The sequence below is a fragment of the Danio aesculapii genome, chromosome 18 (genome assembly GCF_903798145.1).
Source record: "Danio aesculapii chromosome 18, fDanAes4.1, whole genome shotgun sequence".
In the NCBI taxonomy this organism is placed as follows: Eukaryota; Metazoa; Chordata; class Actinopteri; order Cypriniformes; family Danionidae; genus Danio; species Danio aesculapii.
In genome coordinates, this window is record NC_079452.1 from 17,995,595 (window position 1) to 18,011,616 (window position 16,022).

Consider the following 16,022-nt stretch of genomic DNA (forward strand, 5'->3'; position numbering starts at 1 on the left):
TCCTGTTCGTCAGCGGAAATGCTGTGTAGTGTACTTAGATGAGGACCAAAGGGAGGCGTGTCTGAGGGGGGAGTCCGTCTTTTGTTGTTTATCTATGTGTAAAGTTGCAAACGAAGCAGAGTTACATTCAGTACAATAAAAGCCAACACTTATTGGCTTTGGAGACATACATGTTTGTCAAGTGGCTACCTACGGGTGAAACTCTGGCTTCTGGATTCCCATGACTGTCCTCTCTGTCAGAGTCTGAAATTGGAGCAGATTCTTAATGTCAGCAGCCATCAGTTAAAACTAATCATCTAAAATAAGGCATTTGGGTTGCTATTTTTACACTTGGTGATTTACACATATGTAGCAAATGTATAAATTATGCCCAGTGGGTTTGTTTTAGAACAATTTAAAATATGGGAAAATGTTTTAAACAGGTTGATAGCAGGATAGGATGGTAAAATACAGGAGAATCACACAAAAAGGAAGGTTGAAGGTCATGGTAAAGGTACTCATAAAGCAGCCACTCATTTGCATTTAAAGACACTCACAAAAACAAAGCAAAAAATCTGTTGTTGCTTCTATCTCAAAGTGGCATTTACAGCATGGTGTAATAAATTGTAATAAATCAGTGAGTTATTTTGAGCTGAAATTTACAAAATACTTTCTGGTGAAACCTAAGTCTGTGTAAATGAGACCAGCTAGTGAAGGGCTGTGCAGGTAAACTTCACTCCTCAGACCTCTAAAAGGTGCTGTAGCAAGACTCTAGGGGCCTTTAGCCTCGTTGTTAGAGCGATCGACTCCCATGCGGAAGGTCTCTAGTTCGTTCTCAGCCCAGAGCGGATTGAGTAGTGTAGGACCGACGGGGTTAGATTGGTGCCGTGACCCGGATGGGAGTAATGTTTAGGGGGGTGAGTGCAGCGGAGGCCAGCTAGTGAAGTGCTGTGCAGGTAAACCTCACTCCTCTGACCTCTAAAAGGTGCTCTAGTGACAGATGCTAGGGGCTATGGTCTTTAGCCTCCTTGTTAGAGTGACCGACTCCCATGCGGAAAGTCTCTAGTTCGATCTCAGTCCGGAGCAGATTGGGTAGTGTATGACCGACGGGGTTAGACTGGTGCTGTGACCCGGATGTGAGTAATGTTTAGGGGGGTGAGTGCAGCGGAGGCCAGCTAGTGAAGTGCTGTGCAGGTAAACCTCACTCCTCTGACCTCTAAAGGTGCTCTAGTGACAGATGCTAGGGGCCATGCTCTTTAGTCTTCTTGTTAAAGCGATCAACTCCCATGAGGAAAGTCACCGGTTCGATCCCAGCTTGGAGCGGGTTGGGTGGTGTGGGACAGACGGGGTTTACATTGGTGCCGTGACCCAGATGGGAGGAAGGTTTAGGGGGGTGAGTGTAGCGGAGGCCAGCTAGTGACGTGCTGTGCAGGTAAACCTCACTCCTTTGACCTAAAAAAAGGTGCTCTAGTGACAGATGCTAGGGGGCATGGTGTCTAGTCTCCTTGTTAGAGCGACCCATGCGGAAAGTTGCCAGTTCGATCCCAGCTTGGGTGTTGTAGGATAGGGGGGTTACATCTGCATGTTTAAGAAAAAAGCATAATAAGATTCCTTGAATAAGTAAGCAAATTTCTAGATACTTAATATCACATAATTTACAATTAAATGCAATGTTGGTTAAACGTAAGCATGTTTTGATATACTTTAAAGTACATCTATATGTCACTTTATACCTCGAGTCCTTTTTATTTCATTAATATTTATTTATTTATTTTTAGTCATTATTGAGCATTATTCCACTACAGAATTAACCCCCCCCCCATGTTTATGCTTTATTTTTATTTCTTTTTTAAGGAAAGACTACAAGCATTTCATAAGAGACAATCACAGTTGATATGGTGTCGCACATTGCAGCTTACACCTGCTTGTACATCTGCATGCTTGAATTTGAAAGGTAGGGATTTCTGAATACATCACTTGCATTGCTGCATGGTTGTGATAAGCAGGAACATGTGCAAAATGTCCTTCACATTATCAAACTCATTCTGGGATATAACTTAATGCTTTCCAATGATTTACATCTTTGGCAATCATAAGCCCACATCACTATATCTACAGTGCTGTTATCTACGAGACTAAAAAATAGCCCTGTCTCAACATAGATCAAGTTGCCATCAGGTTAGTTCTGTAGGCCTGCAAACGGTGTCCTCTCTCAATCTGCATGGTTCTCATTCCTCGGCAGCGGTGTCTGGTATCTGTCACTGTCGTAAGAGCGCACAACCAACATTCAGAGATCTGTAAACTAGCAAGTGAGTAATTTCTAATGGGCTCAGACACCCACACTGAATAACCTGTTACACAAGACAGGCACATACATCTCGCAGGTGTTCTACTGTTGTGCTGTGCCAGCTTTGTGGACTGTGTTTGTTAAACCTCTACAATTAAGACTGCAAGACAATGAAATCATGCATAAATTTTAGCATTTTTATATTTAGCAATTACAGTCCCATAATATTAAATCATGTTTGTGCATGCATGCTTATGTGCCTGCCCATGTGCCCATCTTTTCAGGCATCTCACAGGCATGCAAATTGTAAAATATAGATGGATCTCTGTGTGTGTATTTGTGTGTGCGTTTCTGTTTGTGAGTGAAAGACGCAGCTGTTCTCTAGTTATGCTATGTGTCCAGAAGACTGGAATGGTGCTGCATATATCTGATCTTTATATAAACACGAGCTGCCCTGACCTGCATGTGCCTCTGTAATGACAGAGCTGTTAACGCTAGAGCTCATGCAAATGCTGCTATACAAGTTAATAGGCAAGCTGGCCTGCTTCTTAACAACACTTATGTTCTGCTCCTGAATTTTGTTCAGTTGAAAAACTGATTTGGCTGGAGTTCATTTATATTTGGAACTTATAGATCAGGAGATTAATGGCACAAACGGATTTTTTGGCATTGTGTAACATAGAAAATGGAAATAAAATTTTCCAATTCAGAGTACACCAAAATCAATTTGTTTGTAATCATGTGTTAACCTCTATCACTAGGGATGGGTACCGAAACTCGGTACTTTATCTGTATCGGTGCTACATTATAAAAGACAGAAGTAACGATAAGCTCTGACGTTAACGGTTCTGCTATCGGTACTGGAGAATAATTGCTGAATAAACATTACTTACAGTAGCATAATTTATCTGACCAACCTTTTCTAATTTACGATATTTGATATTCGACTGCACAGTTGGCAATCTCACATGAGAAATGCTTGTGTTTCCGGCGAGCGCATCAAGTGTAAAAGCCTTCACAGTTCATACACATAGTTTGCGACACAGACCCACGCGCACAAACAGCTCGTAAGCTTGCGGAGTGAACCAAACGGGTTGTATTTCATGAGTGGACAGCAACAATGCTCGTTGCAACAAACACAACCAGTTGTTTTCTTGTATTAGTGGAAACGCAAGCAATCTGGCTAAGTGAAAGCATCTTTCTAAAGTGCATTAACTGCAGAAAGACAAATGAAAAGGTTTTTACTGACTAGCTGCTAACGGTAATGTTACATCATCCTTCGTTATGCCAGCAGTCAAGCACCTAAATTAGTATTAATTAATATTAATAGTTTAATAAACACACACATTCGGTTACATTGAAAACAGTATTTTTTCTGCAGTAGCTTAAATAAATCTTAAACATTAAAATGCTTTCACATCAGCTGTATTTACAAATATAGCCTATGAATAGCTTAATAATAAACTATGCTTATTAAGAAAGAATAAAAACTGCTTATTTTTACATTGCAAGATGCTCCAAAACTGTATTAAAAACACAGTAAACCTCCAAAACACTGTTAACTCATTTATGTGAATGTGTTTATGAAAAATCGTAAACATTATCTCATTCAACTGCATTTTGCAACTCAAAGAGAGTATTTTCAACTGCAGGGAGCACAATAAACCAAGAAAGATCCCGACTTCTGCCAGAAAAGGCAAACATGTTGATTTTTCTCCATAAGAATGGTTAAACACTGAGAGTCATTTTCCTTCAAACCATTGTGCACTCTTTTACAGGAAATAAACTAATTATTTGTTTTACAATTATTGGTTTTGTTGTATTTTATGTTAAAAACATAATAAGAAAATAAAGTGTTTTTAGTTCTGTTCAATTTGTTTTTTCATTAAAAATACACTACAAAAAGTACCAATAAGAGAACCGTTAAAGTACCGAACCGATAAGTAGTATCAATTAAAGTAGTAATACCGTTAAAGCCTTAACAATACCCATCCCTATCTATCACTTTTGAACTTATAAAAGGAGATTATCTAAAGTAGGGTTGGGTTTTGTGTTCAAAAGTGCAAGTTATTTTACTTTACTACTTTTTTTATAAGAAAAGGGTGACTGTTCGTTTTAGGCAATGTGTGTTTTAATTTCAGTTGTTTAACATTGATGTTCAGTAAATAATCATAGATAGTGTGTGTTTCCTTCAATTGTTTTAAAATCAATTAATGCACTCTTCATTCAAAAATCTCTCACTTGTAATTTGTGAGCATATTTATTGCCCAAAACTTAACGTAATCGAGTTTGAGTTAAAATGTTAATTTTAATCAAGATTTAGATTTTAGGCCTAATCGCCTAGCCCTAATCTAAAACCTAATTCAAAGTCTGAATGCAAACAGATATGACATAGTGAAAGCAAATGTTATCAGCAAAGTGTAGTTCCTTCCATACATTCATCAGTTTTTATACAGGAACACAGTCAAATGTGTAAAGCAGTTCTTTGAAAGCGAGAAAACATTGAAATATAGAAATGGCCTGACAACAGTTCTGAACCAAACCTTATTGAGTAGAAAAAAGTTATGGCTAAGAAACCCTAAGAACTGTGGAAGAGACTTCAAGACGCATCAAAACAGAAGGTTTGTGTTTTTGATAGTTAGAAATGTAGAATAGTCTACTAAAATAACAAGGTGTGTCCAAAAATCTGACTGATATTGTATATAATTATATCTTACAAACCTTTTCGATTCTAAATTGATGTGGATGTAATAAATTCAAGCTGAGTTGTATCAGCCAAACTTCACTGTTTAATTGTGACCTATTGAAGACACAAGCCAACCACTTACAAGGAGAGCAGAGGATAGAGATGTAATTCTATTGCTGCTGATTCAATACAGTCACAAGATCTTGTTGGATGAGAATAGGCACTTGATAATGACATGAGCTGCAATTGGGCCAGTGCCATAAGCCTAACAGTTCCCCACATGTGTATTTATTTTTGCATCCCTAATCCAAACAAAGATACACGAATATGTAGGTGTCATGAGACAACAATGGCCCACAATAAACAAGTCTGTGAAGGCTCCTCATTTATTCCTCATTTATATAAATTGCATTTTGTGTGTCTCAGAAAATCACGTCATGGCCAGCTGTTCAGTAAAGGGACATGAATGATTGCTGGCATTTATGTTTAGAAGAGGATGATGAAGTGAAACATTTTATCTGATCAATTTCTACATGCTAACTTTGTCTAAAAGACTATCTTTTGGCATGTTTATTTTGACACTTTGCAAACGGAAAGACCACTTAAAAATGTGATATAGTTGCTGCATCCTAAATTGTGCACACCACGCTAAAAGCTTTAAACATGCTATGTTAGCAACATCCTTATGCTAGACAACATTTGGCAAATTTTCAATTAATTACACTTTAAATGACACCTTTTAACCCAACATTGGACTAAATATGGACAAGTCTTACCGTTGGGTTAAAGGTGCTGTACTTTATGTACGTTTTTGACTCTTCTAAATATGCTTGCAGATATATATATATATATATATATATATATATATATATATATATATATATATATATATATATATATAAGGGGGTTCACCTTTAATGGACAGGACAGTAGAGAGTATTGTCAGGAAAGCAGGAAAGTGTGGGGAGCAGAGAGAGGGGAAGGATTGGCATAAGACCTCAAGGCGGGAATCAAACCGTGAGCACCGGAGTGCATGTGTCGATGCACTAACCACTACACCATTGGCGCCGACATGTTTGCAGATATTTAGGAAACATGCCAAGTGCACATATTTGTTTGTCTGAAAAACAATGCTAAAGTCTTTTGAAAATGTCCTTTCCACGTGTGAAAGTCTGGCTTTGTTTTGGTCTTTATGACTTGCCCACTGCGCAGTAGGTAGTGCTGTCCCTGGTTCGAGCCTCGGCTGGGTCAGTTGGTGTTTCTGTGTGGAGTTTGCATGTTCTCTTTGCGTTTGCGTGGGTTTCCTCTGGGTGCTCTGGTTTCCCCCACAGTTCAAAGACATGTGGTACAGGTGAATTGGGTAGGCTAAATTGGCCGTAGTGTATGAGTGTGATTGAGTGTGTGTCGATGTTTCCCAGAGATGGGTTGCGGCTGGAAGTACAATCGCTGCGTAAAACATGCTGGATAAGTTAGCGGTTCATTCCGCTGTGGCGACCCCAGATTAATAAAGGGACTGAGCCGAAAAGAAAATTAATGAATAAATGAACCTGCCCACTGCTAGTTTAACCTGCTAGTACATTTCTGCTAACTTTTTTGCAATCTGTTGAAACAGCAAGTTAAGTTTTGCTAACGTTGAGCAAAAACATGTTAGCAACATATTAAACATATTAACATGCATATTAGAAATGTGTTAAAATGCTAAAATTGTGAAAGAAGATAGCTTATTCATGTTAGCAAACAAGCTAAAGTATGTCAGACAATTTCTCAAACGTTAAGCTCATGCTAGTGATGTTACCATACATTTTTTAATACTGAATATAATTTCTTTATTTTTTTTATTTATAACTAATTTTTTTATTCATGTTTGTTGTAGATTAAATGTGCATGTATTATGGATAGAGTTAGCCATGTACATGGACCGAAACTTTAAATTTCCAGCAGAAATAGACCATCCGGGTACAGATACATATAAAATATGCCAGATCTTTGTGAGTAAAAGTAGCTTCTAAAGGAAACAAATGGCATTTTCAGTTTGTCAGAATTGATAGTATTTTTACTCTGCACGTACGTCTGTTCTCAGGGGAGAAACCCATGATGGATCAGCCTCTCCTGAGGGTGTGCAAGCCAAGGAGGAAATGCCTCCCTTTAAACAGGAAACTAGGGTATTTCTTCAGATAAAATGGCACCCAACACCAAATCTGAGATTGAAAACAAGCTATTTAATAGTTAGTTTGCCTAGTGAACCAGAGCGATGTGGCTTGCGTCAGCACTATTACAGGAATGCATGATTACCCATTTCCTTTGGGCTTTAATATCCGGCCAAATGATAATAAAAATAACCATTCCCCACTCTTTAAGCTGTATATCAGTCATCAGTGTGCGTAATCTCAGAGTACTTCTAATATTTTGCAATGTTTGACATCAGGGTGGTGGTGTATTATTCTTTTGTTGAGCATTTTACTTTGTAGATTAGATGGTAAGCCTAAGCACACCCAGATCTAAAGTCCTTTCTGGCAGTCTTTACATTTGTAATGATTTTGTAAGTCCTAAGAACAGGTAGTGTCGGTGTAGCATTATTTAGGTTAACTGTGAGAACTGCAGTAATGCAATATTTGCACACTTTTGTGTTTGATGTATATTGTTTGTATTAACACCAGAGGTGGAAAGAGTACTGAAAAATCGTACTCAAGCACTTGCCAAAAACATAGTGCAAGTAAAGTAAATGTACTCGTTGTAAAAAGTAGCTCTTCTAAAAGTACTCATGAGTATTACTCTATGAAAATGGTTCTACTTTATACACTGCAAATTGAAAATGTAGTTTACATCAGCCCCATTTTCTTTTAAGGGTGTTTTTTGAGGGTAAGTTACATTATTTGCCATTTATGGACTATACATTTTAAATGTGAGGTTAGTTTAATGTAAGAACACAATACATTAATATATGCATCGATATTAAGCTGACAGAAAGCAGAAACATTGCCTTTATGTAGTTTGTTTGACGTTTTTCATGCTTCAGCTCAGGCAATGGTGTTTGCATAACACACCGGTTAGCACTGGTTTTGGTTTGAAAGTTTGCAGGGGGTTGATGTGCTTGATTTATTTAATTTAATTACATTTTTTATTTATTTTAATTTAAATTTTATTTCATTATGAAGATTTCAAATTGTTCCAAAACTGGCTGGTGCAGAGAAATATAGATATACAGTTAAAGACAAAACATTTTTAGCCCTCCTCTGACTTTTTCTTTCGTTTTCAAGTATGTCCCAAATGATGTTTTACAAACAGAAGATTTTGTAGTCCTGTAGCAAAAAATGATCATACAAATTATTTTTAAAACATGCAAAAAATGCTTTCATTTCAGTCAAACTAAAAGAAATAAACGTTCTCCAGAAAAAGTAATATACAAGGAAATACTGTGAAAATTCTCTGTTAAACATCCCTATTTGAAAAATAACGAATTGCCTTCAACTGTATGTAGTTTAAAATGAAAAACATACATATACTGTAGCTTCTGTGGATGCTTTATAAAATAATTGTTACTGTTAAGTAGAGATATAATTACATAATCCCTGGGGCGGGTCTGGGTGCAGACATGATGCATTCTCAGACATATGCAGGCTGAGCTGCATTCAATCCTTTTAATGTGCACACCTAACCCCATCTCTAACCCTACCCGTCACAATGACGACAATAGATCCATTGACTGCATTGTGTCTGAGATTGCACGTCTGAGATTGCATGTCTGAGACTGCGTGCCTCAGCTTGCGCATGCAAGTCTGCAGTTGGATACTATTGTAATCACCTGCACAAGAGCAGCATCAGTCTGAGCACAGGTCTGAGGTGTGGTTGATCCTGCAGCAGAACCTGCATATTTCAGCAGCATCACAGCCTATCTTTAGCGACATCCACAAGTCTGGACTCAAACCCTCCATATCCCGAGTTGCTCCTCAGTGCACCAGTGTCCTATTAACTCATCTGATTTCTGAACCGTGCCAGGAATGACACCAGTATCACACACACACACACACAGATTATTCCCATACTCGCACTGGGAGGAGCTGGCTGAGGGAGAGCACATGAAGTTTCAAAACATATCATACATCGCTGACGGGGCCTGCAAAGCATTCAGCACTGCTTTAAAGCATAAATCCCCATGCGGAATAGAAGTGTGCTGCATTGTATTCGCTTTGCACTTGTTTTTGTATATTTATATTAAAAACCTCTGCTTGCAGATAATATAATTAAAGACTTTAGTGCACTTTCATGTTTATTAAGTTTTAAAAGAGTGATAATGTTCAAATAAGCCACATTTACAGTAATAACAAAGTAAAGCATATTTCACTTCACTAAATGCTTGTCAGTACAGTTTAGCTAAGTTTCAAAGACAACTAAGAGCAACATTCATGTTCAGGAGGTGAAAAGACATTTCTTCATAAGGGAAGACAGAGCAGGTTGTTGATGGATTCTTTTGTAAAACCCATCTGTTTGTGTTAATTCCCCTTATTTTTATTCTTTTAAAGTTTAGAACTACATTACCCATAATGCTGTTAAGAAACTTCCACCAATCAGAGAGTCGCAGTGAGCCAAGAGCATCAAAAGAGATCTTTAGCCCTGCCCACTCTCATCAAGTGCCACAAAAATGTATTCGACAAGTTCTTTCGATGCTCTAACAATATTTAATTATTTTAATACACAAATACGTTGTTTTTATAGATACCACCAACCACTTTAATAGGTTTAGATTTCTCTGTGAATTTTCATGCAGTTGCTTCAGTTGTAATTCTTTCAGTCATTAAACCCATTAAGTTCTTAGTTTTGTTCCTTTGACTTTTTTCAGATTTTCTTATGATTATTTATTTGTGATTCATTGTGATTCTCGTTATAGTTGGTTGGTTTATAGTTTAACAATTAAAAACAGTTCAATTGAAAGATTTATGGGAAATATATATGTATAAATATACAGTTGAAGTCAGAATTATTAGCTCCTCATTTATTTTTTTTTAAAAATTTTGCAAATTATGTTTAACAGAGCAAGGACATTTTCACAGTATGTCTGATAATATTTTTTCTTCTGGAGAGAGTCTTATTTGTTTTATTTCGGCTAGAATAAAAGCAGTTTTAAATTTTTATGAACCATTTTAAGGTCAAAATTATTAGCCTTTAAGCTATTTTTTTCAATACTCTTCAGAACAAACCATCATTAATCAAGTAAACTGCCTAATTACCCTAACTTAATTAACCCAGTTAAGCCTTTAAATGTCACTTTAAGCTGTATAGAAGTGAAAATATCAAGTAAAAAATTATTTACTGTGCAAAAGATAAAATAAATCAGTTATTAGAAATGAGTTATTAAAACTATTATGTTTAGAAATGTGTTGAAAAAAAATTCTCTCCATTAAACAGAAATTGGGGGAAAAAATAAACAGGGGGGGCTAATAATTCTGACTTCAACTGTATATAAGAAATGGCTGAAAATATGCACAGACACTCTTTAAAATTCTTAAATTACAGTCCCAAAACAATTTTACCTGCAAATGTAGGTGTTCAAAAACATCACATTCAAATCCTACTAAAGTATATCCATAACTAATGCTTAAATGTACTTCTGATTCACAAGAGTTTTCTTTCTGACATTTTTGTAGACAAATAATAATGCATAAATTGAACAGGCTGCGTGCAGTTTTGGTTTTTAATGAAAGCTCTCATCCCGTATTTCATCTCATGCTGCTATCTTAACTATGGCATGTTGAGCCATGAACTCCACACAGTACCGTGAGACTGATCTTATGACCAGACGCAGCTGTTGCAACTGTGTAAGACTGATACAGGAGGCTTCTACACACACATGCTTGTATACATGGTTTACAAGGACTCTCCGTAGACGTAATGTATTTTATACAGTAAAGTCGCTTATTATATGCCCTTACCCCACCCCAAACCCATAAAACCCAACCATCATAAGAAACCTGTTTCAAATTTTGAATGTCAAAAATTCTGATTTTTAGGTATTGTGATATGAGGTGTGTCCCTGTAAACCACATTATTAGAGTACCACTAAGTCATACCCATGTCATTATACAGTTTTGTGTCCCTTTAAACCGCATAAACCTGTACACACACACACACTTACTCATACAGCGGTCTTTATTTCTATTACTTCCCATAGACGTAATGATGTTGATACTCTACAAACCATATATTCTATCCCTCTACCCATAAACACACTCTTCACATGAAATAATCTGCATTTTTACATGTTCAAAATACTTCAATATGTTTGTTTAATGGGACATTTTCCTCATGGGGACCAAAATAATGTCCAATGTCAAAATTACTGGTGTTGCTATACTTTTGGGGACATTTGGTCCTCACAATGTAATGAATACAAGGAACACACACAGCTCAGTGTGACTCAATATTTCAGTACAAGCAGGAGCACAAAGACGCTAAAACTTCACCAATAATAGAAAAAAATGAGCATGCTAATTGAAAACAAAAGGTTAACAGAAGTAGCAAGTAATAATCACAAATGTTAAAAAATAAAGGTTCACATGTTTGTTCAAACTACTGATTTAAAATGAGCTGAAACAACACAATTATTGAGCGTTTTTTGACAACTTAATTGTTTTATGTTTAATCTACTTAAATTTGTCAAATCTAATAGGTTAAATTAATTCCTTCATGTTGTTTAAACACAAATCGATTGTGTTGAACCCAGCATTTATACAGTTTAGAGTACCACTAAGTCATACCCATGTCATTATACAGTTTTGTGTCCCTGTAAACCGCATAAACCTGTACACACACTAACTCATACAGCTGTTTTTATGTCTATTACTTCCCATAGAAGTAATGATGATGATACTCTACAAACCATATATTCTATCCCTCTACCCATAAACGCACTCTTCACATGAAATAATCTGCATTTTTACATGTTCAAAATACTTTCCCTCATGACATTTTCCTCATGGGGACCAAAAAATGTCTAATGTCAAAATTACTGGTGTTGCTATACTTTTGGGGACATTTGGTCCTCACAATGTAAATAATACAAGGTACACACACAGCTCAGTGTGACTCAGTATTTCAGTACAAGCAGGAGCACAAAGACGCTAAAACTTCACCAATTTAAAAAAATGAGCATGCTAATCGCAAACAAAAAGTTAACAGAAGTGGCAAGTAATAATCATTATTTAAATGTAAATAATCAAATGTTCAAGGTAAAAATTAAAGGTTCACGTGTTTGTTCAAACTACTGATTTAAAATGAGCTGAAACAACTCAATTATTGAGTGTTTTTGTGACAACTTGTTTTATGTTTAATCTTAAATTTGTAAAAACTAATGTTCACTTTGTTCCTTCATGTTGTTCATGTGTGAAACCCAGCATTTTTACAGTGTAGAGTACAACTAAGTCATACCTATGTCATCATACATAATCAAATTAGCTATACATAGCTGAATCAACATGATCCTTTAAATTTTTTTTACTTAATTGTTTTATGTTCATTCAACTTAAATTTGTAAAATCTTATAACTTATTTCCTTCATGTTGTCCAAACACAAATCGATTGTGTGGAAGCCAGCATATTTTATAGTGTAGGAACCATTTTAGGTTCTCCAAAGAACCTTTTAAGTTCCTAAAAGAACCATTTAGAAGCCTTAGAATCCAAATAACTTAGTTTTTTCACAAAGAACCTTTGTGAAATGGAGGGATTCCACGAATGTTTAAAGATTCTTCATGCAATTATTGACGCCAATAAAGTACCTTTCTGTTTTTAAGAGCGTACCAAGAGTTGAATCAGTTCTACATGTATGTATCTGTACTTAACTCATGCTGTCTTTGCGATATCACTCAACATAACCCATCCGTCACCTACCGTTATTGAGTGTTTCCTCATGCAGAACCAGTTATTCCCTCAGTAATGAAGTCAGTTTCTCCCCCCTGCTCTGTGACTGAGGCGCTCTGAGCAGGACATTTGCAGTATTATTCTGGGCTCTGTTAGGGGAGGCGGTCAGCAGGCCAATGGGATGAGGCCAGTGGGATGCTCCATATACAGAGGGAGGGAACGAGAGGTGACAGAACCGCCGAGGAGTGACTGTATTACCAGATTCATACGGACGCAAACCGCTTACTACAGAAAGAATAACTTTGGAATGAGATTTATTGTGGGAAAAAAACTACTAAAATGGTGTCTAACATCTGGATAAGGCAAAAGTTGTGACGAGCACTGGTTTTAGCATCAGTTTTTCAGCCTTATATTATCTTATGTTTTCAGTCAAATTTTTGTTTTGTTGAGCATTAATTTTAAGAAGTGTTTTTTTAGTTTCATTTAAATGAAAAAATGCTACATTTCAAGAAGTGAAGAAGTTGTATATATGGTTTTAGTTTACATTTCCTGCTACATAGACTAAAATGTACTTGATTGCATTGCATATCTAAGTTGACTCAAATACCTTCCAAGTCATTTGAACTTAAATGACGTTTAACAGATTTAAAGGGATAGTTCACTTAAAATTGAAAATTTACAATTTCCTCGCCTTCAAGTGATTCCAAACCTCAATGACTTCTTTCTTCTGTTAAACACAAAAGAAGATATTTTGAAGAATGCTGAAAACTATCCATTGACTTCCATAGTAGAAAAAACAAAGATGGAAGTTCAGCATTTTTCAAAATATCTTCTTTTGTGTTTAACAGAAGAAAAAAAACTCAAAGGTTTGAAACAAGTAAAGGGTGAGTAAATGATACTAAATTAATTAAAGCTTGTAAAAATAACTTTTAAAAAAGTTAGAAATACGATTAAAATGTATTTATTATGATTAACTTAAAAACATATGTTGTCATGACTTACTGATGTTATTCATTTTTTAAAAATGTATAACAACCCTGATGAGGACTTGCCATCCTTGGCTTCTCACAAACTACATCTTCTTTCCCTCAAACAATGCAAGAGTCTTTAATGCAAAGCATGGTCGTGGCTGAAAGACTAGTGCTTAACAATTGGAAATCACCTTTACCCCTTCATACCAGAACTGGATTTCCGACATGATATCTGTTATTCAGATGGAGAGACTCAGATATTTAAGGACTAGCTCCATAAGAAAATCTTTGGCAACTTGGGGTCAATTTCTTGATTTACATCCTTTGTATGTCTACAGTACCCTGAGCCACTGTTTGTTCTTGTTCTGTGTGTCTGTGTGTGTGTGTGTGTGTGTGTGTGTGTGTATATATATATATATATATATATATATATATATATATATATATATATATATATATATATATATATATATATATATATATAACACCCTAACTAGGCAGGTTAGGGTAATTAGGCAAGTTATTGTATATGGATGGTTTGTTCTGTAGACAGTCGAAAAAAAATAGCTAAAAGGGGCTAATAATTTTGACCTTAAAATGGTTTATAAAAAAATTAAAACTGCTTTTATTCTAGCTGAAATAAAACAAATAAGACTTTCTCCAGAAGAAAAAATATTATCAGACATACTGTGAAAATTTCCTTTTTCTGTTAAGCATAATTTGGGAAATAATAAAAAAATTATAATTCAAAGGGGTGCTAATAATTCTGACTTCAACAATATATATATATATATATATATATATATATATATATATATATATATATATATATATATATATATATATATATATATATATATATATATATATGCACAATATTGCAGAAAAACTAAATATGTCATATTTTTCTGATATATATTGCGATATGAATATAATTTCAGCAGAAGAACTGAATAGCTTTATTTGGAAAGATTTCATTCTTTTTGATAGATTGGGATGATCAAGTCTTTTTCTATGCAAGGCGTTTGCATAAATTATAATAAATTACAAGCATATATAAATACATCAAGGCAATTCAGGTACAGAAATTGAACAATCAAACATAAAATAACGGTCATCGTTGTATTATTTATTTTAAAATTATAAGATTTAATAACATCTTTATATTTTGATCTTTAATAAATAGTCTAATCCTGCGATGTGACTATTGCAGATACACACATTGCGATACCGTTGGTCAAACAATATAGTGTGCAGCTCTAATATATAACCTTAAAATAAAAAATAAATTAAAATAATCATCATTTTTAAACTTGGTTCCTTTATTCTAAAACGAAATAAATGCAGTAAAAAATGCCAAGTCCTTAAAGAAATGATCCAAAAGGAAGTGTGTGTGTGTGTGTGTGTGTGTGTGTGCGTGGTGCGTGCGTGTGTGTGTGTTTTAAACTAGAAAACAACCTAATCTATAAATACAGACTATTTTTTAAGCATGCTTAAGTTGAGTTTTTTATCACAAGTGACATCTTTCTGATATTTATAAAAGGGAAACGTATAAATAAATTGTGCTTCTGTTGACCTCTAAAGCCAAAAAGACGACAGTACGGCATGTTTTCTCTTTATTTTTAGGGGAAATTGCCGTTTGTCTTTTTGTGGTCTGGCAGCTGTTGTCTGTATCAGGCTTAACACTCGAGCACGGCAGATTTCTGTCCAACACTGAGGTGTGTCTGCTTGTTGTTTGGGCCTTGTGCCCATGTGCAAAGTGATCCGGGTGATGCCCAAACAGGTCACACGATGCTGCCAAAATTCATTATCCCTACAGCGTGACATGCAGGTGGATCCGCGGGGTCAGAATAGCACTGAATCCTGAAGCCGGGCAGCATTCAGAGTGCTTCGGTTCTTGTAATGCTGCCATTGTTTCAGTACAATACACTGGGATTAGTGGCTCGATGTGTGTTTGAATGCGCTGGAGCTGCTGCACAAGGTGAGGTGTCCAGTTTACTGGCGAATTCACCAATCAGCAGAACACACTGCCAACAATCTGAGGCAAACAGCTGCCCTCAGTGTCATGTGACTCAGAGTAATGCGATCACATGACAAAGCAGAGCGTGGAGTAATGCGTGTTTGTGTGTATCGTCACAGTGTTGTAGCTTGTCTTACACACTTGTCTTACACACTGTATTTATCGCAGAAATCCTGCTCAAGATAATATTTAAAAGATTCCTTAAATACAATTTATTTAAGTAGAGGT

General features: G+C 35.8%; 1 long non-coding RNA gene across 1 annotated transcript; it reads right to left on the bottom strand.

The window, feature by feature from the left end:
• Nucleotides 1-51: 51 nt before the first annotated feature.
• Nucleotides 52-12,924, bottom strand: LOC130245476 (uncharacterized). The gene is made up of 3 exons (XR_008839334.1): nt 12,834-12,924; nt 194-243; nt 52-92 (listed from the first exon to the last, which is right to left on the bottom strand). It is a non-coding gene; the product is annotated as an uncharacterized LOC130245476 (long non-coding RNA).
• Nucleotides 12,925-16,022: the final 3,098 nt, after the last annotated feature.